Here is a 24,095-nt window from a genome sequence, read left to right as displayed (position 1 = left end):
TATTATAGGAAGAGATACCTGAAAATCAAACAAACAAACCAAAATCAAGCTTACCTATATTGTACCCTATTTTTTTTTAGTAGTGTTGGTGGAATTACTTAAAAATTGAAATCTTTCCTGGGGTACCTGGGTGGCTCAGTTGGTTAAGCGTCTGACTTCAGCTCAAGTCCTGATCTCATGGTTCATGAATTCAAGCCCCATGTAGGGCTCTGTGCTGACAGCTCAGAGCCTGGAGCCGGCTTAGGGTTCTGTGTCTCCATCTATTTCTGCCCCTCCTCTGCTGATACTTTGTCTCCCTCTCTCTCAAAAATAAACAAACATTAAATAAAGAAAAGAATATATATATATATATATATATATATATATATATATATATATATATACATATATATGTGTATATATATATGTGTATGTATATATATATATACACATATATATGTGTATGTATGTGTATGTGTTTGTGTGTGTGTGTGTGTGTAAACTTTTCCTGGATGGAATAAACTTTTAAACATAAACTTTTCCTGGATGGAATTAATTTTAAATTTCTGAGAATGAAGTTAAAACAAGGCAGGTACTTGTTGCTACTTTCAAAGGAGATACTGTAACATCATAAAGACAAAAAAGATCAATCAGATCACTGAGTTAATCCTTCAGACATGGTTTAATATTTTGTCTTTAATTATCCTTTAATTTTTTTATGCCAAAGAGTACAGTATTTCTGTGTTTATATTAAGGAATTCAGGTGCTCCTTAGAGAAACATATTATAGGCATAAAATTATAATTGTGTACTTACAATTATTTTCAGATGTTTATATATTAAACACCTGTGGTTAATTATATTTGCGAACCTCAAAGATGCTTCACTATTCCAGATAAATGCCTTTAGCTTTTGTAACAATTGAGAGTCCAGTGTTTAATAAACCATCTGTAATATTTTATTCAAATATTTAATCAAAATTTTGGATTTTTAATAAACTTATAGTGTAGAAAATAATGAACAGATATCCGTTAAAATCCAGGCAATATTAATCTATAACTATGTGTCTTGGGTATATGGTGAAGTGGCTCTGGACTTTGGTTTCTCATCTGTAAATCCAGTTATTGTGAGACTTATATAAGATAAAGCTCATCAAACGTAAGTGTTTTGCCTAGATCATATAGACGTCCAGCACATAATAGTTGTGACTAATTTTTGAAAACAACCCTTTCAATTTCAGATATGATGAAAAATATATCCTTGGGTGTAAAATCAAGTCCTAACAGACATATAAACACAGAAGTGTATGTATTTGCCTAGTATTTATTCAGATTTACTTGGTCTCCAGTTATGGTTTGCAAACGGGAAGGCAATGAAGAATTATAAAATTTATTGATTAAGCAACCCGAGATTTAAAAAAGTAACTTTTGCTAGAAATGCGCAAATGCCAGAGTTAAGGGAGTAAAGAAAAAGAAAATACACTGTAACGATTCATTAGACAATAGGGATACAAATATATAGTGAGAAATGCATTGAAGTGACTAATATGAAATGATTAAGCCTTAGGATTATGACATATCCTGTCTCATGCAGGGAAAAAAACAAATTTTATCTTTATCAAGTGGGGACATTTTTTGAGAGAGATAATAACTCTGACTATAGAACTTAATTTTAAAGTAGATACCTAGCTTACTTCTCCTCTTGTAGTTATAGCACGACAAAAACTGAGAGTCTAATTTTGGTTCGGGAAATTATCGCAAGTTCATACACAATTAAATCTATACACCACACAAAAAATTTTACACATGTATTCTAGTTAAGTAAAACCGTATACCTATATAGCAAGGGGTATTATTATTTTTTTAAGTTTAATTATTTTGTGGGGGAGAGCCAGAGAGCCAGAGGAATCCCACGCAGACTGCCCTGTCAGTACACAGGGCACCACGTGGGGCTCAATCCCACAAACTGTGAAATCATGACCTGGACCGAAATCTAGAGTCAGACACTTCACTGATTCAGCCGCCCAGGCACCCCAGGAAGGGGCATTTTCACAAATACTCCACCTTATCACACAATTGCTAAAACCTTAGCACTTCAACACAAAACTGAAACCATCAGATGTGTCACATACTACACAACATTCATATATATATATTTATTTTGGGGAGAGCGCACTTGTGGGATGGGCAGAGAGACAGGGACAGAGGATCCAAAGCGGGCTCTGCGCTGACAGGCTGATGGCAGCGAGCCCGATGTGGGGCTCGAACTCACAAATCCCAAGATCATGACCTGAGCCAAAGTCCAAGGCTCAAGTGACTGAGCCACCCAGATGCCCCCAGAACATTCATTTTTTATCACAAACTCTAAGATGACCATCTTTCAATGGACCTCATACAAAATACCGCATATAACTTCTTCACAAAAGTTGAAGAGTATAGTTTGTATGTATAATCTGGCTTAAAAGTAAGTATCAAAAAGATTGGTTATTTATCCTCTGAGTTCTCTCATTTTTCTTATTAATTAATTGATTTCCTGTTATTCTTTTTTTTCCCAGCTGATCCCCCCCCACCTTTGTCATTTTACTTTCAAGATCTACTCATTCTTTTTTTTTAACGTTTATTCATTTTTGAGACAGAGACAAAACATGAATGGGAGAGGGTCAGAGAGAAGGAGATGCAGAATCTGAAACAGACCCAGGCTCCGAGCTGTCAGCACGGACCCTGATGCAGGGCTCGAACTCATGGACTGCGAGATCATGACCTGAGCTGAAGTCGGCTGCTCAACCGACTGAGCCACCCAGGTACCCCGCAGATCTACTCATTCTTAATAGCTATTTGGCCTGTTTTTGTTCCTTAACAAAATTGTAGCCAGATCATGCACACCGCACAGTTAAGGTAGTGTCAGCATTTTCGTAATAAAAACTACTCAGAGGTTTATAACTCAACTGTAAAAATTCACACTGGTCTCATCTTGGCATATAAGGTCATTGCCTGAGGCAAATTTATTTTTCAATTGTCAAGCAAATTAGTGCAGTCAATACTCTGAATGGTACAAACATAAATCAAACACTGAAGAAACGCATCCCTCCAAAATAATAATAACCATTTGGCTGATGCTTATTTTCAGGTTGTTTAGTGATCGCTGTTAAATTTGCCTGTGTCCCACACAGGTGTTGAAAGAATAGTTCTAGGAGAGAGGAAGGTAAAAAATGATGGCTTTCCTCCAAGCAACCAACACTAACATATGTGGTCATAAAATAAATAGTCTCCACGGCAGGTGGCTTACCCTCAAACAACAACCCAATCTCTCAGTATTTTACATATACAACTATGTAAAATATGGTAAGGCTCTATTTAGAGAAAGAAACTTTCACATCAACAACCTTTCAAACCCATTTGAAAAATACAGTAAAAGCTCCACAAACATTTTTCTCATTCTACATAATTTTGAAATTACCAACAAATAGCAATTTATATAATTTAATTGCATAGTTTTATATCAATGTTGTGTTTTCTTAGATATCCATCCAAAATCAAAGACATGGCCAAATAGAAGGCATTGGGATCCTGGATCCAGGAATTCAGGCTTTGGGAAAGAAAAAAACTGGCTGTTCTACCTCAAGATATCTCCTACTAAAATCATTTATAGAGTCCATAGACAACTTTTCCAACTGCATAATGTTTATTTGTGTGTAAAGTGACATCAGAAAAAATGAAAATAAACCAAAGACAGGAAATAAATAAACAGTGGGAGAAAATTAAAAAAAAGAAAAAGAAGTCCATTGTAACAAGAGTATTACCATTCTGGAAAATTCAAGAGAAGCTATTATAATTAAAGAATCTGAAGTCAGGAGTTTATTATTAAATACAAGTCAGGAGCCATAATCAATGCTAAAAGTCAAACAAAATCTCATCACCCTATTAACATCAGTGCTTTTTTAAAATTCCATTCCTTTTGGAAATATATGCATCCATGCTCTTATCAGAGATGTAATAATACCATTTTTTATTTTGATCGTATTACATTCTTATTTTAAAACTTTATAGTGTTTACATAGCCATAATAATCACAAAAAATTGTAATCGTAATAATGACTAGAACTTACAGAGCTCTTACTATGTGCTTAATGTATCTTTACTTCATCGTCACAGCAACTTTCAAGTTAAGTATTATTATTAACTCTGCTTTATACACAAGAGGAAACTTTGAGTTAGCAAGTTTAAGTAATTGTCTCAAGGTCTCATGATTATGAGATAGTAAACCTAGAATTCAAAGCCAGGCAACAGATCTATATAATGTGTTCTTCACCACTCTGTTAGATATTTCTCATTTTAATATGCCATTAACTAGTGTTTTTTTTAAAACTTATTTCCCTGCTATTAGAAAGAATGGTTGTTTCCTGTCATTCCTTTTAAGAAAACACATTGCTTTGAACATATTCACATATATGTATACTGGTTTCCTATTATTTTCTCAGAACTGATGGAATAGAACTGGTATTTCTAAAACAAAATGTGTAAACTTATTTTACATGTAGTTTGATTGTACTCTATTTACTCAACGTAACTATTAATCTAAATGCCTGTTAATATAAAATTAGGTATGTGTATTAAGTATTAAGTGTATTAGGTATTAAGTATGTACATGCACGAACATGCATTTCTAATCAAATAGTTATAAAGTGAGGTCTCATTCATATTTTGATCATTTGTGAAGTTAAACATTTTTTAAATGTTTAAATAAATTTATTTCCTCACTTTACTGATAACTGATCTCCATACTCTTTTATTAATTCCATAATCTTTAGTAAATTAACTTGCATTTTTAATAGAATTTACTAGATTTAGTGACAGCAAAATTATAATCATAAATAGAAAAATTGAGTATAGTGGTATAAAAATGTTCAATATAGACATGAAAATTTTAGAAATTCAATTTAGCTTAAATTTTATGAACTAAGGTGTGAAGGTATTTGTCAGAGGCCATCGTTAGGAGAAATGATTGGGAATGATCATGAGAGCTAGATCACGAATCTACGCATGCCAATAGTTTCACACATTTGAATAGCTTGAAAATGAATCACACCCCACTCAACTTACTGGGAACATAATCATAGCTCAAATCTCAAATGGTGAATGGCTGCACTGGGGACAAAAATTGTTTCTAGATGAGAATCTACATCAGAACCTAGACCCACTCCATGGGTCTATAGATCACAACTGGGGGTTCATGAAGTTGGGCGGAAGACACATCTTTATTCTCACCAATCTCCAAATGAAATTTAGTGCTTCTTTCAATTAAATATTTAGGCAACAAACTATAACAGTAGTGTTAATGCCTGTGGCTTTAATATTAAAATAACCCCAGTTATTTCATTTCACCTACTGCTATTGCCAATATCTCAAAATAGTGTTTACAGTCACTTGTAGTAATTATTAGGCACACCACTAGGTCATGTTTTATAACAATATATTAGTAATGTTATGCATATATTGCTATGTCACTTGTTTTAGATACTGATATATTTACTTTAGACAGATGTTTTTAAAAATCCAAAGTATTTAATTTGATAAATTTAAAAATATTATTTTGAGAAAGAGTCAGAGCCCCTTAAAGTTAAGAGCCCCCAAATAGTAGTGTGTGACTTATATGATATTCAGACAATGAGGGCCTGCCCAGGATAGAAGTACCTGGGTGGTGAAGACAGCACACAGCGTAAAAAGGACACACGAGCTAATTATCTCTCACTCTATATCCAGTCAGTTCAGTGAAGTGAGAGTAGGCATTTGAGGTCTTGATTCATTACAAAATGATTAGATCCAATTCTATTTCATGCTTAGCTCCCAAAGTCCAGGACTTTTTTTTCCAGAAACTAACCAAGAAAATCATCACTTATTATATAATAATGTCATCAGTGAATGCCTTCTGAGGTATATGGTAGTGGGTTTTGACCTAAAATGTGCTAGTAAGTTGACTATAAGATGATCTTTCTCTTACTTGGTTGCAATACGAGATTTTGCTTTCTTGGTATCACAAAGAAATTTCTTCTTCCTTAACTCTGTCCTGGAATTGCCTGTGTGAGGCAAGAAATGTGTGCTGGTGTGGGCCCTTTTGAGAATCCAATCTGTGTCTGCAATATGTTATAAGCCTGTCACCCCAAATTGTTTATGGCAAGGCATTCTTTGACTTATAGACATTTGTCAAGGTCATGCTACTGTAAATGACCCTAGTTTGGGAGCTGAGAGCAGTCTTTTCACAATAACTTTTCTCTGAATAGTTTCTGTTAGCCTGAAGTTTTCTTAGCTACTAGAGAAGCTAGCCACCAAACTTCAAGGACAACAAATTAAATCAGACACGAATTCTGGGCAGAGGACAGTGGAGGTATTATGAATCGGTCTCTGACAAAACGTAATATACAAAATATCAGTGGGGTACCATTATGTATAACATCAATCAGCAAAAGTTTAGAGTGCTTAGGAGAAATATATGAGGAAAAGAAAAATGAAAATAGGAAAAAACGCAGGTTACTTTTTAAACCAGGAATTATACTGACTGATTCTAACACAAACACTTCTCTCCTTGTCAGTTAATTTAGAAATCAGGATCTCTGGAAAATCTGAAAAAATCAGTTCAGATGCAATTTTGTTATATTTTAACAATCTAGTTATGATTTCCTCAACCTCTGAAATACTTAACTACTGGCCTTGCGATAATTACATTTCAACCTTCTCTTTAAAGAGCAAAATTCTTTTCACTGACATTTAGTTTTCCTACTTCAGAATAGAACTGATAGAGCACTTTTATCTGGCTGTATTATTTTGACAAAGAATTAATTCATTGAAAAAGGACACTAGTTTAGATAGAAAATGTTTTCTTTTTTCTAGGAACCCTCAATCAATTGAAAAAGACTGATATGAAAGCAACCTATCTAATACAAGTTGGGGAAATATGTGCTAAAATAGAAACTAACTCAACTGGTGTCTGGACAATAGCCTCAACCTAACTGGATAAGAGCCCCTACTCACACAAAGTATTTCCTATCTTCAAGGAGTTCAAAGATAGTGTAGAAGGTAATGGGGTGCCTGGGTGGCTCAGTCCATTAAGCATCTGACTTCGGCTCGGGTCATGATCTCACGGTGTGTGAGTTCAAGCCCCACCTCTGGCTCTCTGCTGTCAATGCTGAGCCCACCTCAGATCATCTGTATACTCCCCACTCTGCCCTTCCCCTGCACAGGCTCTCCTTCCCCCCTCTCAAAAACAAAGGAACATTACAAAAAAATTATGATAGTGTAGAAGGTAAGATATAAACATGTATAAAACAATATAAACGGGGGCGCCTGGGTGGCTCAGTCGGTTAAGCGTCCGACTTCGGCTCAGGTCATGATCTCACGGTCCGTGAGTTCGAGCCCCGCGTCGGGCTCTGTGCTGACAGCTGAGAGCCTGGAGCCCATTTCAGATTCTGTGTCTCCCTCTCTCTCTGCCCCTCCCCTGTTCATGCTCTGTCTCTCTCTGTCTCAAAAATAAATAAAGGTTAAAAAAAATTAAAAAAAAAAAAACAATACAAAGGTGTATAAAGTATATACAGACACAATTAATGCCAACTAAAAATTGAGAAGCTTACAAGCCAGGCACACAAAAATCACCTTAGTCATTGGGCTGACTTCATTTTTCAGGCTAAGTCAGTGATAGATCAAACATGTTAATATATTACTACATCTCCCATTAAATACAATGCATGTGCTACCTAACTGACATTATGCTATCTATGCTTTCTCCACTTGTAACTAAACATTCATCTCAAGTTTGCAGTTTCATCTGGGTTTTCTTCCAGGGCTTAAATATTTTGTTGCCCCTCGCAAAGCTGTCAGGCCCTAGATCCTGTAGTGCCTGGTGGATGAGGGTTCAGCAGAGATCACTGAGGGCAGGTGTGGGCATGCGGCGGGCTTTACGCCAGATTGAGATTTTTGAGATTCCCTGGGGTTGCCTGAGATATGAGGTTACCCCAGGGCAGGGAATTTGCATGGACAAAGCCTCATGGTTGGCACGTTGTGTTGGTAGAGGAACGTGCAGTTCAGTGAGACTGCCAAACTATGGAGTTTGTAAGCAATTGGGACATTGTTGGGAATTATTGAAAATTTCAAAGCAAGAATAGCTATTATCTAAAAATTGAGTCACTTGCCTGCTAATTTTCAGCTGCATCAATTGTTAACTATAAAATTCACTATAATCCATAGACATCTTTTTTAGAATTAATGCAATTGTAAACAGCTAATTATCTGCAAAATACTTTCAGTAGCTGGCCTTAAATATACGTGGGGAATTAGTATTTCTCAAATGTGATCCAACTTTATTTTCCTTTAAAATGAAGTTATCTTAGGCTTTAGAACCGCTGGAGAAAATATTTGAAATGGACTGTTTCTTTCTAAGATTATTTTATATTTATATATATATATATATATAAATATTTATATATATATAAATATATTTATATATTATTTTATATATTTATATTTATATTGGTTACAAAAATGAATCATTCTTAATTGAATTAGTGCCTTCTTCCTTTCTTCCTTTGTGTCTTCCACAAATATTTATTTCATATACTCAACGCACGTGCCCAATCTTGCGTTATGTATGCTATGAAAATAATGATAAATAATAAATAGCTTGTGCTACCAAGGAGCTCATCTCACAGCGGGGAGAGACAAGTTAAAATACCTAACACAATATATCAGGAACAGTTTCATATGATAATACAGCTAGTGTTGATTTGGGTAGCCTATTGCTTTTGTCTGGGAGACAGTATTATTCTGGGGAGATTTCATAGACTCCACTAGACACGACAGGATACTGGAAAGACTGTCAAACATTTTACACTAGAATTAAATTCACTTCAACATGCACGAGCCCACTACCTTTTCTTGCATGCCACTATTTTGTGAGTGGAGAAATATGCAAAAATCCTAGTAATTCATATTTTCTCTGGAGTTTTAAAGTATACATCCATTTTATTTTAGAAATGAATGAACATTTGGATTATGGAGAGCAGTTTAATCTGTGCGTATAATATATTTCATGTGTTCTACTGATCAGTGGATATTTCTAATAGAAAAGTACTTATATGCAACTTAGATAAAAGTAAAAGCTTCTTTTACATACTGAATTGTTTCAACTCACTACATTTCCATTTACTCTGGGAAAAAAAAGAAAGGATTTCATTATCTGAAAGAGCCACTACATTTTTTCTTTTGTCAAACATAATTTGGATTTCTTTGAATCATATTTTAGACTGTCTGAGATACATGCAGAGTAAATCATATATATTATTTTTATGCACTTTCCTTTCCAAGCTACAAAATTTTTAAAAATTGTCACCAGTTATATACATTTCTGCAATTTCTCAACAAGAATGAAATACTTGTAGTTAGGAAATTTTAGTCAATTTAACTTCCTTCCTACCACCATCTCCAGTGGCTCCAAAGCTGCTTTGTTTTGTGGTTTATCTTATCACTACTAATGCATGACTATTGTATTTGTGTTTGTAGAGAAAGGAAGAAAAGAGGAACCTGTATTATGCTTGGAAAAACTAGCTGAATAATTTCATTATATTGATTGCTTATAAATAATCTATTTTAGTTCCTCAGTACTTCAAAATCTACTGTGAGTGTTGGCCAATAGGTCATGACTTCTGGAATCCAACATGACCAGGTGAAAATTGAAAAATTAATGCATTGGTTATTTGATCTATATGATTACTAAATTGGGCTGCTTTTTCCCCCCAGACTAATGCAGACAAACTTATTAAAAACCCCTTAATAATAGCACTGAATAATATCTCATTTCAGAGACTTCACGCTGCCTGCCAAATAGTCATCCCCATTTTTTTTTTCCTAAGGGACCTCATTATATTCAAAAGGTATGGGCCTTCTGGAAGACCATCAACTGATTCAGGGTAGAATATACTATAGCCAGCTCCAGAGGAAAAATCTGATTGGCAATGACCAATCCTAGTGGTCCCTATTTACAGTTCTAACCAATGAATGGCAGACAAACAGATGTCGTTTTTGTGTGTGTGTTTGTTTGTTTTGTTTTTTGTTTTGTGTGTGTGTGTGTGTGTGTGTGTGTGTGTGTGGTTTTTTTTTTTTGTTTTTTTTTTTTGTTTTTTTTTTTGTATAAGGTTCCCTAGCACTTTAAAAAAGGAAGGCAAGGGAGACTTTTTTATTCTCTGGATGTGCCAGGTCCTATTAGCAGATATCAAAATATGATGGAGGATACAACCAAGAGAAACACAGAAAATAGAGTTGGAGCCTGGAGGTAGGTACCATGGTCCTTCGCATGTAGGAAAAAAAAATGTTTCCATTTAAGTTGCATTTCCTGTTTCTTAAAATTTTAAGTTTCCCAACCATTACATATAACTATTGTGCTTAGGTGAGATCATGCTGGTGCTTTCTAGGACCATCTAAGAAAGTGAAACAATCCCCAGGCATTCCTTGGGAATGATTAACATATATGTTGTAGGTAGGGAATGTGGAGTGTGTAAGGCGACTTGAGGGGAAGTCTATTAGAAGCATAAACATTGTCTTAAATCCATTAATGTCATTCAGAATGAATCCAGTGATGGCTTTGAATAGAGATTTCAAAGCAACCTCTTTCTTCTCCCTCTTGTTCTCCTTCCCCACCTCACATTCCCTCTCTCTCTCTCTCTCTCACATACACAAACATACACATACATGCAAACATACACGCAGATCTGTGTATTTATGAGTTCACACATACCATCTTGGACAAATAGGGTACATTATATTTTAGAAGATAAGCTTTTGCTGACGAACAGTGTGCAATATACTGTTTGCTAGAATTGCATGAAATGGAGTGTAGTTTTAACTCTGGTTAGTAGACCGGGGGGGGGGGGGGAAGAGAATGCTCAACTCTAAAGAGAACATAAATATCATCTGCATAGTTGGAGAACTTTTATAAGTTTAGTTCAAACTATAAAATATATAAGCAGACATAGTGTGTCTGAATTGAAGAGGATAAAACAGCATACACTCCTGATTTTACTTTTAGAAAAAAAAAACCTATTGTTTCTCATAAAATGTTACAGTAGAGGCAATAACCAATTTTGATTATTCAAGCTGTAAGTGTGTTGCTTTTAATAATTCTTTACCTTTTATTATCTGCAAAAGACATGGTAGTATTATTTGGCAATTGGAAATATCACCTTTTAAAAATAATATTTTTTTTAAATGACAGCTTTTAATTATTGAACACCTCTTACATAATATCCATAGTGTTTAAAATAATTATGGAGTATTTCTTGTGCACCACACTGTACATTGCCTTAAATGTGAGCTCTTTATATACATTTTATGAGGGAGTGAGTGGGTGCATATACAGGTGTATTAGAAAGACCGGTTACTGGGGCACCCGAGTGGCTCATTTGCTTGAGCTTCCAACTTCAGTTCAGGTCATCATCTCACAGTTAGTGAGTTCGAGCCCCACATTGGGCTCTCTGCTGTCAGGGCAGAGCCTGCTTTGGATAATCTGCCCCCCTCTCTCTACCCCTACCCTGCTTTCTCTCTCTCTCTCTCTCTCTCTCTCTCTCTCTCTCTCTCCCTCTCAAAAAGAAAAAAAAAAAGGCTGATTAGTCTAGTGGTTCACAGCATCAACACCGAAGCATCCTGCCCAAACTCAATCCTCAGTCTCCCATTCTCCCACTTAAATGTTTTATGATCTTGGGTGAACTTGCAAACCTCCCTTTGTCTCAGTGTTCTCAGCTCATCTCTCATTTAATTGGTATTATTATTACTGCTTAGTTAAAAATAAAAGTGTTTTAGGAAAACACGAAATTCGTACTTGTAACTGTTGATTCAGTTTTTTCCAGTCTGCAAAATGTCTAACACAGAATACACAGAATACCAGAGATATATCTACTATTTTATACTATTTTTATCCACTTTTTTATACTGTAACCCTCACTTTAAACTAATTGTACTCATGTGTTACTGAATCTACTTCACCTGGTTGTTTGCATTCTGCATAGGATTTCTCCCTAAATACACAGAATCTGTCCCAAATAAGCACATTGTTTTTAACTTCTGTTATCTATACTTCTTCTCATATTATCAATATCAGACAAATTTACTCCATATTCAAACTAATGTAAAACTAGCCACCAAAAAAAAAAAAAAATGGAATCAAATGTCTTGATCTTAGGTTGGAGTAAGGCAGACAGTCCACTGAGGACATGAGAAATTCCAGACAACGTCCCCATCTTTCATCTGAAATGAAACTCTGCTTACAGAATATTATGAGATCAATTACATATCTCTGGATGAATAATTTATATTTTTGTATTAAATAGAAAGTAAAAAGGTACCAAATATATACAATGGAAATAGTTCAAAAACACTGAAGTTCATACCACATAAATGTCTAGTACAAGCTCTGGACCAATTTTAATTTTCATTTAAAAAACAAATCACCATCATCAGGACACAAGCACTTCCTGGAAGGATACTTCAAATTATAAAATTGTGATTGGTTGTACTTATTTCAGTATGGATAATTGCATACATATTCATATGTTTTAAAGTAGCTTTTTTATTCTGTCATCTGACTCACCATTTACATAAGGGTATCTTCTAAATTAAAGCCATCTGTGGGAAAGGCTGGAAATCTGGAATTCTACTCATTGTTTAAATATTTTATTTCTCTTTTCCTGGATCCCCTCTACTCATTAACAACTTGACGTTCTCAGGATGGAAAATGATAGCATAAGGAGACATCTTTCCATTGCATTCATATCTTTCCATTCCAGTTACTAAAATTAAAAGGAATGCTATAGATTGACTTCAAGTATATTTTATGTCTGATAACAAACATTTTGAAAATATTTTCTTTTCATTTTAACTTTATTTTCTCTTTGCTGTATAAATAGCCTACTCTTTGTGTTGAGAACAAGTATTTTTTCATCTTGTTCTTTAATAAGAGAAATTTACTTTTAGATTCAAAACCAGATTTTCAGTTTGAGAAAAAAACCCTCACTATATTTTTAATTAACTGGATCGCAATCACTGGATTGTGATCTCCACTAATTGTTTAACTCAAAGGCAACCGTATATTGAATAACATATTAAAAGTAATTGGAAAAGCAAAAGGCGCAAATTATGACACAAGCCATCTGTTTTGCCCCTCCATACTATTCACGTTGACCATAAAACATAAACAAAATAATATTATCTAACCCACAAGAAAGAAAAGAAAGAGAAAAAAAAAGTAGAAAGGAAAGAGAAATCAAGACTTAGGACAACATGGAAAACTAAGTTAATACATATAATCCATATAAGGACAGAGGTCTCAGTAGAAACAAAATCTGCTATCACCTTCCTGTTGAACTTTCTACCTCCGGATGAGTGAGAAAATGAACTTCTGTTGTTTAAGCCACACTGCCTGTGGCATTTTGTTATGAAAGCTCTAGCAAATTAAAATAATTACTTAAATGAAACTGGAGAAAAGATGCATAATGAAGGCATGCACAGGTGACTTAAATTTGTGTATAGCGTTTTATTGCATTGAAGGATTTACAATTTCATTGAATTTTCATGTTCTATCGTTCTTGTAATACGTATCTTGTTTTTTGCTTTTTTCTTTTTCATTCAGAGTTTGAGCTTTCTGCTATTTTGGGAGTGCTTCCCGATTCCAAAGTAGTAAAGAACAATGTATATTCTAGGTAAACTTCTGAGTTTCTGGCCCTGAGAAAATGTTCGCCTTAACGGAAACTTTTCTTACCAAAAATTGGTAAAAGACTCTGAATGTCACCAGGAAATGACATATTTTTTCACCACTGACAGTTCACGTCCCTATTACCAGGATTCTTTATAGACTACAAGGAATTTTCAACCATGTCACATCATGTGAACACCTCAAGCAGTAAATGAAAACAACGGCCATCTGACCTCCTCAAGTCGGGTGAGATGCTAAGTGATACCACTTACAGTTCGGGATGTTTTATGTGCATAATTTCATTAATTGAACTTATCATGACTGGGCTATCACTTCTATATTTCCATTTGAACCATGACGACTCTTAGTGCTCAATCTCTCTCTGCATTTACTGCCTGAAGAAGTTGCATTGACAGAATTAATCTTTTACCTCCTCCGTTTGTGCCAGAAATGTCTCCAAAGTGAGTTGCTGAATGTTTCCCCATCCTTACTGCACCTACTCATTTGTATTCCTTCCACTTAAAATAAGAACTTATAATGTGAGGAAATAGAAATCTATTTCGGTGAGGCATTCTATTTTTTCTTGATTTATGTTGTATAAAGTCATAGCACTAAATCAGTATAATCAGAAATATTCATCAAGAATTAACTTGGGACTTTTAAAGTATATATAAATTCTTTTGAATTTATAGCCACATACTTATAAATACTTAGGACCTTAACAAGGAATAGATAATAGTAGTTAATATCCATGGAGAATTTTTCATGCCAGGTAATGTATTATGCATATTATATGCATTATTTCCATTATTCCTACTATAACAGCAATTAATAATAGTGAGCAATTTTTTAGTTATTAGAATATGCCATGTATTGTGCTAAGGATATGCCATATATTTTCAATTAAAGTGTAAATGGAATCAGGACATGGAATTTTACATGAAAAGAGAAAAAGAAAATCCAGCTGAATATTTCCAACATAATTTTAACAATACAAACTGTAAAAAAAAATTACACTTTTTATAGTTGATTTTCATTGAACTTTTCATCTAATTTAAAATGGATTTAGCACATAGTGCCTTGCCATTTTACTATTTAGAACCATTCTTAAAATTATAAGACTCATTGACTAAAACTTTGGCACAATTATGTTTTAGACTTTAGACTTGGAATATTGACTATTGGTCATAGACTATATGGACTATTGGTTTCTTTTTAAATGGTGGCAATCAAATATATTAAATTTTATTTTATTTTTAACATTTATTCATTTTTGAGAAACAGAGAGAGACAGAGCATGAGCAGGGTAGGGGCAGAGAGGGAGAGAGAGAGGGAGAAACAGAATCCGAAGCAGGCTCCAGGCTCTGAGCTGTCAGCACAGAGCCCGACGCAGGGCTCAAACTCATAAAACCATAAGATCATGACCTGAGCCGAAGTTGGACACCTAACCGACTGAGCCACCCAGGCAACCCTCTGCTCTAATCTTTATTATTACCCTTCTTCTCCTGGCTTTAGGCTTTATTTGCTATTCTTTTGCTAGCTTCTTTAGGTGTAAGGTTAATTTGTATATTGAGATTAGTCTTGCTTCTTGAGAGAGCTGTATTTCAACATACTACCCTCTTAGGACTGTCTTTACTGCATCCCAAATGTTCCGCACTGTTGTGTTTTCATTTTCATTTGCTTCCATGTACTTTTTTTTATTTCTTCTTTACTTTCTTGGTTAAAACATTCATTCTTTAGTAGGATGTTCTTTAACTTCCATGTATTTGTGGTCTTACCAATTTTGTTCTTGTGGTTGATCTCTAGTTTCAAAGCATTGTGATCTGAAAATATTCATGGTATGATCTCAATCTTTTTGTACTTGTTGAGGCCTGACTTGTGACCCAGTTTGTGATCTGTTCTGGAGAATGTTCCTTGTACACTTGAAAAGAATATGTTTCTTTTGCTTTAGGATGCTTTAAGATGAAATATTCTGATTATATCTGTTAAGTCTATCTGGTCAAGTGTCTCATTCAAAGCCACTGTTTCCTTGTTGATTTTCTGCTTAGATGATCTGCTCATTGCTACAAGAGGGGTGTTAAAGTCCCCTACTATTACTGTATTATTATAGATGAGTTTGTTCTGATTAATATATCTACACACACACACACAGACACACACACACACACATACAAATTTGGTACTTCACGTTGGGGACATAAATATTCACAACTGTTAGATCTTCTTGATGGATAGATCCCTTAATTAGGATACAGTGTCTTCCTTCACCTCTTGTTATAGTCTTTGGTTTTAAATGGACTTTGTCTGAGATAAGTATGGCTACTCCAGGTTTCCTTTGATGTCCATAAGCATGATAAATGGTTCTTCATCCTCTCACTTTCTATCTGTAGTCATCTTTAGGTCTAAAATGAGTCTCTTGTAGGCAACATATAGATAGATCTTTTTTTTAATCCATCATGATACCCTATGTCTTTTGATTGGAGTATTTAGTCCATTTACATTCAGAATGATTGATAGATATGAATTTAGTGTTATTGTGTTACCTGTAAAGTTGGTGTTTCTGGAAGTTTTCTTTGTTCTTTTCTAGTCTCTTTGCTTTTAGTCTTTTTCTCCCACTAAAGGAGTCCCCTTTTTCTTGCAGGTCTGGTTTAGTGGTCACAAACTTTTTTAGATTTGTTTTCCTGGAAAAGTCTTTATCTCTCCTTCTATGCTGAATGGCAAGCCTGATGGATTAAATATTCTTGGCTTCATAATCTTCCCATTCAGTAAGATGAATATATCATGTCTCTCCCTTCTGGCCTGCTAAGTTTCTGTGGACAGATCTGCAGTGAACCGGATTTGTCTTCCCTTGTAAGGCAAGAACTTTTCTTTCCTTGCTGTTTTCATGATTTTTTCCTTGTCTGTGTATTTTGTGAATTTGACTACGACATGTTTTAGTATGGCAACCGCTAGCTCTTTTATACCAGAAGAGGCTGTGGCACTACTCCCAAAGGCACTCTAAGAAGAAAAACTATTTTTCCCCGCGTGACCCAGTGGATCCTCAGACCATGCTTCCAGCTCCCGTGCCTCTGCCCTTCTTTCCCACAGGAGCCCTGCTAAGCCCACCAGGCATGACCCCACTTCTAATACTTCACACTTGAGCCCTGCTGCTCATAAAAACTTGGGGTTGGGGCACCTGTGTGGCTCAGTTGGTTAAGCATCAGGCTTCAGCTCATGTCATGACCTCACGGTTCGTGAATTGGAGCCCTGTGTTAGGCTCCACACCTTCAGTGCCTGGGATACTCTTGCTCTCCCTCTCTCTCTGCCCCTCCCCCCAATCTCTCTCTTTCTCTCTCAAAATAAATAAACACACTTAAAAAAAACAAACTTGTGGTAGTCAGCCCCTCTCCTCTTCCCAGTCAATGTTTCTGGGGAAGAGTTTTTCTTCTGCAGTCCCCTGCTCACACTGCTTTCGCTCTTCCTCTTTCCTGTTCCCACATTCCGCGACCAGGGCTACCCTCCCCTCTGCAGCACCTGCAATTCTTTTCTCCCCCAGATCTCCTCTCTGCAGCTACTGCATTCCATGATGTGGCTGTTTTTCTACGTGTACATGAGCAATTGCTCTCTCAGTCATCAGATCAATTATCTAGCTGTGTTTGAGGGATGAGGCAAGCTTAGGGTCCCCCTAGTCCTCTTCCCCCTTAATCCCAACTCCTGGTGTGATACTTAATTGAGATGAAGAGAAATCCCTGCATCTAATTTTTTGTTCACTTTGCTCTTTTCACCATGACAAAGAAGCACCCTGCAGAGTAAATGTATTTCGTACTTAAATATAATGAAATACGGAGAACTGTAAAGGGATATTATTTTACAGATCTTCACTATGACAACTCTTCTTGGAATTGAACACAGAGTTTATGCCACATTCATTATTCTTAATAATTATCGAAGTAATTTAGACTAAGATCATATTAATCATGCTTTAAGTGTTCTGAAATTAAGTTATTCAAAAAGCATCATTGTACTTTCTGACTGCCATTGGAATGATTCCCTTCATCCTACAAAGTGTAAGCAGTATCTTTTGACCATCTGGAGATTAAAAGAAAGATTCAGAAGACAGTTGATAAAAGAAACCTCCTAATGTATCTTAAATTTGAATATAAATAATTTTTTGAAGTGTAGGAGAATAAAAATAAATCAGCCAACAAATGGCCATAAGATGTGTTTATCAGTTCAAACATTTTTGAACTAATATGTGTTTGGGGGTATCTATTTTGGCATAAATTCATACTGCTGTCAAAAGAAACAAGAGCACAGACACACTTGTTACAACCCATGCTCTTGATGGAAGATTTATAATCTGTAATTCATCACGTAAGCGATACGTACTGAAAGAATCACTTACTTGCCATAAGCATAAATAATCATTCACTCTGCAAATGAACATTAACCCTAGAAGTGCTACATCTGATCAAATAATCATCAAAATAAGTATATTTACTTAATAATTATGATGTATCAGGTGCTGTTGTAATACTTTATTTCAACAATCTATCTCACAACCATCCTATGAGTTTAGTTGCACATATTATGCACATTTCACAGATGAGAAAAAAGGCAAAAATTAAACTGCTCACCCAGGATTGGGAAACCTAACTATACAGACAGAATTTCAACTCAAGAAGTTGAGTTTCCAGTGTTTGTAGTCTTACTGAGGTCTCCGTGGTCCCTTATCCTTGACACTCCTACTGCCTGCTGAAGTAGCACATTGATCCCAGAAACCACCACTTGGACAATAAACTTTGAAAACTTCTCCCCAACTATTGCCATTAAGCTTTGCCACACAGCCCTGCCAAAGCTAGTTTGCTTCCTTGTAACAATAACGCGTATTTCTTAAATGTTTATTTATTTTGAGAGAGAGAGAGAGAGAGAGAGAGAGGAAGAGAGAGAGAGGGAGAGAAAGAGAATCCCAAGCAGGGTCCACACTGTCAGCACAGAGCCCAATACAGGACTCGATCTCACAACCGCAAGATCATGACCTAGCAGATATCCAGAGTCGGATCCTTAACGGACTAAGCCACCCAGGCTCCCCTACAATAATCTGTATGTCTCAGCCAAGTATACTCTCAGTGGCGTGCAAACTGGCTCCAGCCCCAGATAATGGTGCTGCTGTCACCAACCACTCAGGTGACAGATCCCAGAACCCACTGACTTGGAACCTGGGTTGTGGATGTGCTGGCTTGTTTGGTAGAAATCTCCCATCAGTGCACATATCCTGGGAAGGTCGTGGGCAGGGCAGGTCATCATGCCTGGGAAGTTCTTCTCTGAGACACTTTCTCCGAGGCACACCTTAGCCAGCGACTTTCACGAAAGACAGATGCTCTGATAAAATACCCTACTAGAGTAGTGCCATACGGAAATCCCTCCCCCATCCTGGACACAGGTGGGCAGCCCACCAGGTTAGTTCGATATTAAAACTTATAGGAATGACCTTGCAGAAATAGAGGTTGCACTTTTCTAATGGTTGGCATGTGGGTACTTGACTGTGAAACTGAAAAATGGGGCATTTTACTTAAAAACAGGTGAGAAGAAAGAATATTTATTAACTTAATTGCTAAACAGCAAATGATAGAACAGTACGATACTCCTCAATAAAAAGAAGAGGATATTTTATAGATTGTAATTAAGAATAAAACACATGATCCCAGAAATCAGTAATGCACACACCGACTCACTTCTCGTTTAATTGAGTAATGTAAAATAATGAGGCCAAAGAAAATGCTAGTGTGACATTTAAGGTTTGAGCTTTGTTGATTTTGCCAACACTTTACATTCTATTGAAGATTTGCTGCCTCTACCACCTGGCCTAACTACTGAACCTGTGTCAGCCAGAAGGATGGGAAAATGAATCAAATAAATGAGACAATGTAGACAGTGTTCAAATGAGTATCTAACTCTCCCTCCTTACAAAATGCTGAGTTACATAAATGACAAGACACAAATCACCTGACTCTGCTGAAAGAGAAGTAGGGGAGTACAAGGCATTTGAGAATCTTTCCACCCATATTTGTTGTTAGCGAGATCTTGGTACTTGAAAGGATAAATTCGTGTTATCTGAAAATTCACTTATGTAGAATATCTTCTTTCTTAAATACAACATACATATTATTACTCAGGATTTGGTTCTTTCTAGCTTCAATCTGATATACATCATTTTTGATGGATTATGAAACATATACCTCACCCTCTAGTTGCATATTTTCCTATCCTACTTTAGAAGACTAAATGATTTTGCTTTCCAAAGAACAGGAGGAAAGGTAGCTGTAAGGGTCATTATGTTATCTAAAGAGACCAGAGTAAGCTAAAATTGCATCAGAAGAACTCTAAAATCATTGTTAGAGTCTCTTTGGATGAGTTTACAAAGTCTTTGGGTGTATCTCCAAGGATGCTAAACAGCATAAGTTATAGACAAATTAAAATATTTCCACTTCAAGTTTCTTGAATCCTTGTCGTTTAAAATAGCTGGCAAAATATGTAGTCACGCATATGGATTTGATATATATTATATTCATACTTACAGACAAATATTTACATATTTGTAATATGTATAAATATTTATCTGTCCTAAATATTCATATGTTTCATCACCCATACAAATTCTTGGATTCTGACTAAAACCTGGAAACACCTGAAAAGTAATATAAATTAAACAAGAAGCACAAGTCAGATTGAGTGGATATTTTAAGGTCTATGACAGTTACATAATATGTAAGCTTTGCATATTACTTTTAATAGGTCTTAGTAGGTTTTTAGTAGGTTTTTGTACTAACAGAAGTTATGCCTTGGTGAAGCTACATATATTAATATCTGATGTTATAAATGTTATTTAAAATTATTTTTAATGATTTTTGTTTTTCCTATTAATTTCCTATGACCAAATGATGAGTCAACTAAACTTGGATGGTAATTTGCTACAATTTATTCCATTATATTGGGATGATGAAAAAGTTTTTTTTTTCTATAAAGTTTTTCTAAAGTTTTCTAAAGTTTTATAAAGTTTTATAAACTTTTTCTAAAAGTTTTTTGTTTATACTGATTTAGCATGTATGATTTCTCTAACTCTAAAAGGCAAAAAAATGTTGGTTATATCTGATTAAATATTTCATCATTAAAAACAAAGTCACAAAAGACACTGCATCTTGTTACATATGTATATATGATATTTTCAATGCATACACATGAACAGCTATGAAAACATGATACTGTAGAAATGGAAATTACAGTTAAAGAAAAACCAGTAAACAATGAATTTTCATCTACTAAATAGTATTCAGGTTTTTGTGAAACAATGTAATGTTAAAAAACGTGGGTTTTATGGGGCGCCTGGGTTGCTCAGTCGGTTGAGTGTCCTACTTGCCTCAGGTCATGATCTTGCAGTCCATGAGTTCGAGCCCCGCATCGGGCTCTGTGCTGACAGCCCAGAGCCTGGAGCCTGCTTCAGATTCTGTGTCTCCCTCTCTCCCCACCCCCCACTCATGCTCTGTCTCTAAATAAGTAAATAAATAAATAAACATTAAAATAATTTTCAAAAATATACATGGGTATGTACTCTTACCGGTCTCCAGTGATGGTGCACAGGTATTTGATGCACATGCAGTTATCCACAACCCCATGCAGCAAACTAGGCAGGCTGCTCATTGGAGCGGTCAGTGGGAAAAGTGTAAAATTACAGATCAATCAAATAAGTGAATGAAATAGGGGCTAAATCATAGAGAAGAGACACATCAAAAATAAAATAATTTGAACAGATCAGATATGGTTCATGATGGATATGTCCCTTCCATATGGCTTATTCATTTACTGTAAGATCTAAATCTGTATTTGTTTTATGTTTGGTTACACATTTTAAAAATTACAATAAGCCATCCGGCATCAATAAGTTGAATATGTACGTATTTAGTGAAAAAAGAAAGTATCAGATTTTATTTATTGAGAAAGGTGTTGATGAATATAAAATTGGCACAAAATATTTGTCCAACATCTGCCATGGGTTTTACAATACGGTAACATGGAAAAGGTAAGACAAAATTTTTTAAGTCTTTTAATGTTTATTTATTTTTGAGAGAGAGAGAGAGAGAGAGAGAGAGAGAGAGAGAGAGAGAGAGCATGAGCAGGGGAGGGGCAGAGAGAGGGAGACACAGAATCCGAAGCAGGCTCCAGGCTCTGAGCTGGAGCAGGAACTTAACCCAGGAGCCATGAGATCAAGACCTGAGCCGAAGTTGGATGCCTAACAGATGGAGCCACCAGGCGCCCCTAGACGAAAATTTGTACGAGAGGCGTTAACAGAAAAGTTAGCCGTACTTTTTCAGAAGATTATGCTCTAAGACTACCTGTAAAGTGTACAGCCACAAAAGATATATTTATATATTTCTTTGTGAACAAGTCTATATTTTACTAAAAAACACTTCTAAATTAAATACAGTCTTTTTAATTTTACAGTCTCTGATACATGTACCAAAGGTGAAGCAATGGTAGTTGATTATTGACCATATAACAGAAAAAGATCTTGGCCGTTAAATGAGCAAATACAAAGTTGGCACTTGCATGACTATTACAGTGAGTGTCTCCCTAGATGTTGTGCTTTAAAACCCCTCACTTGACTCACCCTAGTCCCAGCCCTGATTGCTATGTGCTGCAAATAGAAAATTCACTCATGCCAATTAAGAATTCAATATTTCTATCCAGTCCATGGTATCACAAATTTCAAAAAGTCAATTGCTATAGGTAACATATCTGATATAATTGGAAATTCAGTTTTAAAATTCAACATGAAAGATAAAATTGTTGCTTTATAGCACAATAATACACATACAAACTTATGTGGATTATACTATGGGAGCAAAAATGATGCACCTCTGAATTAAGAATGCGATTATAATTGGTTGTGATGCACACAGAATTCACAATCAGGTTTATATAAACTACAATGCTCTACCATTCAAAATAAAAACTGTTCATTTTGTACATGTTTAATATAGAAACTGAGTTGCTGACTATATATATATTTTTACTGGTAATCAAGTTGATGTTCAAGCTAACACTGAGTACAAAAAAGAACTTAAAAATTTAAAGCATGACGGTACATGAACATTTTCTCTTTGCCTCTATCAAATAGATTTTAATAGATGTCTTTCAAGGACTATTTATCTTTTAAAAATATGATATAAGGGAAAATGTAGCAAGTAGCACAGAAAAACTTACATATTTGTTATTTATTGCTGCCTTAAACATCACCACAAAACTTAAGATAAAATAATAGATACTAGCTTATAATTTCTTTGGGTCAGCAATCTAGGCACAGATTAGCTGGGTCCCCTTTTACCCGAGAGCCAAGATATTAGTTACCTATGCTGTCTTATTTTCAGACTGAACTAGGGAAAGATCTACTTCCAAAACTAGGGAAAGATCTACTTCCAAACTCACCTGCTTTTTGGCACAACTGAGTTTCTTTTTTTTCTTTTTTTCAAAGTTTTATTTATTTATTATTATTTTTTTTTTATTTTTATTTTGAGAGAGACAGAGACAGCACAAGTGGGGAAGGTGCAGAGAGAGAGGGGGAGAGAGAGGGGATCCCAAGCAGGCTTCACACTGCCAGCACAGATGCGGGGTTCAAACTCAAGAAACCAGGAGATCATGACCTGAGCTCAAACCAGGAGGCAGATGCTCAGCCAAATGAGCCACCCAGATGCCCTGGAACAACTGAGTTTCTTGCGGGACACTGCACTAATGGCTCCAGTTTCTGCTTGCTGTTAGCAGAAGGGCACCATCAGTTCCTTGTCATGTGGGCCCCTATGGCATGGAAGTTTGTTATATCAAAGCAAGGAAGCCAAATAGACAGTAGAGAGATTCTTCCAGCAAGTGTAAGTCACAATGTTCTGTAACTTAATTATGAGAATTACACGTCAAAACTTTCACCATAGTCTCTTGGCTGGAAACAAATTTGTGTCAGCCCACACTCACAAGGAGAGGATTTCATGAAAGGTGTGAGTTTCAGGAGGTGGGGATGATTGAGACACAGCTTAGAGTCAGCCTGCCACGACTTAACCATATTCTATTTAAGGATTTGCTTTAAAAAATGTGAACAGAAAAGAAAGAAACAAGGGATGAGAGGGGAAAAAAAGAGAGAAAGAAAGAAACAAGGGATGGAAGAGGAGGTGGGGGAGTGAAAGAAAATAAGACAAAAAGAATAAAGACAAAGGACAAAAAATATAAAATGAGAAATGAAAAACAAAATGAAAGGAAGGAAGTACTATTAAAGTTAAAGAAAGAAAAATAATGGATAATCATATTTTAAAGTCTTTTTTTGAGGCTGAAATAGGATGCATTGAAAAATATGTTATTTATCTTATAAAT

This window comes from Panthera leo, chromosome A1 (genome assembly GCF_018350215.1).
Source record: "Panthera leo isolate Ple1 chromosome A1, P.leo_Ple1_pat1.1, whole genome shotgun sequence".
Taxonomy (NCBI): domain Eukaryota; kingdom Metazoa; phylum Chordata; class Mammalia; order Carnivora; family Felidae; genus Panthera; species Panthera leo.
Note: the sequence above shows the minus strand (reverse complement) of the source record.